Below are 1,130 nucleotides of genomic sequence, written 5' to 3'. Positions count from 1 at the left end.
GCCATCCATTCAGACTTTGAGAAATCATATTGACTTGCTGAGTCAACATTTTATTCTGAGCCAATATGGCATTCAGAGCATCAATTTAAAGAACTCTCTTCCTCTGAGGCGTCCCATTATTCACAGAATTTCTCTCAGAAGTGTAGATGAACTGGTTATTTGCAACCATGTCAATGAGTTCTTGAGCTTCTGCAGGCATTTTATTTAAGTGAATGGATCCACCTACAGAATGGTCCAGTGACATCTTAGAGAATTCAGATAGACCATAATAGAATATATCCAAAATGCTCTACTCTAAAAGTATGTCAGAAGGACACCTTTTGGTCATCTGCTTGTATCTTTCCCAAGCTTCATAGAGGGATTCACCATCTTTTTGTTTGAAGGTCTGAACATCCACTCTAAGCTTGCTCAGCTTTTGAGGAGGAAAGAACTTAGCCAAGAAGGCCGCGACCAGCTTATCCCAGGAGTCCAGGCTATCTTTAGGTTGTGAATCCAACCATATTCTAGCTCTGTCTCTTACAGTAAAGGAGAAAAGCATGAGCCCGTAGACTTCAGGATCTACTCCATTAGTCTTAACAGTCTCACAGATCTGCAAGAACTCAGTTAAAAATTGGTAGGGATCTTCTGATGGAAGTCCATAAAACTTGCAGTTCTGTTGCAGTAGAGCAACTAGTTGAGGTTTCAGCTCAAAATTGTTTGCTCCAATAGCAGGGATTGAGATGCTTCTTCCATCAAACTTGGAAGTAGGTGTAGTATAATCACCAAGCATCCTCCTTGCATTATTATTTCGGCTGCCATCTCCTCTTCTTTTTCGAAAATTTCTGTAAGGTTGTCTCTAGATTGTTGTAATTTAGCTTCTCTTAGTTTCCCATAGTTGTCAGAATCGAACCGGTGATCGAATCGGTCAGGTTACTGGGTCACTGGGTTACTGGTTCAACCGGTGGGTCACTGGTTGAACCGGTTAACCCGGTCCCACATAAGTAAAACGTATAAAATAGCTAAAAACTTAAAAATTAACAGTTAAAAAACATATCTCCAATAATATTTTAATAAATATTAAGTCTCAAATCCTAAAAATAAGTAGTAACACGAAAATAAACATAATGTGAATGTGGTAACATGGCCGAGGA

The 1,130-nt window shown here is 39.2% G+C and overlaps 1 non-coding gene across 1 annotated transcript; it reads left to right on the top strand.

Moving 5' to 3' along the window:
- The first annotated feature begins 302 nt into the window (after positions 1-302).
- Positions 303-406, top strand: LOC112718691 (small nucleolar RNA R71). Its single transcript, XR_003161020.1, has one exon. It is a non-coding gene; the product is annotated as a small nucleolar RNA R71 (small nucleolar RNA).
- The last annotated feature ends 724 nt before the right edge of the window (positions 407-1,130 follow it).

Source organism: Arachis hypogaea, chromosome 10, assembly GCF_003086295.3.
Source record: "Arachis hypogaea cultivar Tifrunner chromosome 10, arahy.Tifrunner.gnm2.J5K5, whole genome shotgun sequence".
Lineage (NCBI taxonomy): Eukaryota > Viridiplantae > Streptophyta > Magnoliopsida > Fabales > Fabaceae > Arachis > Arachis hypogaea.
This window is presented reverse-complemented; position numbering and strand designations above follow the sequence as displayed.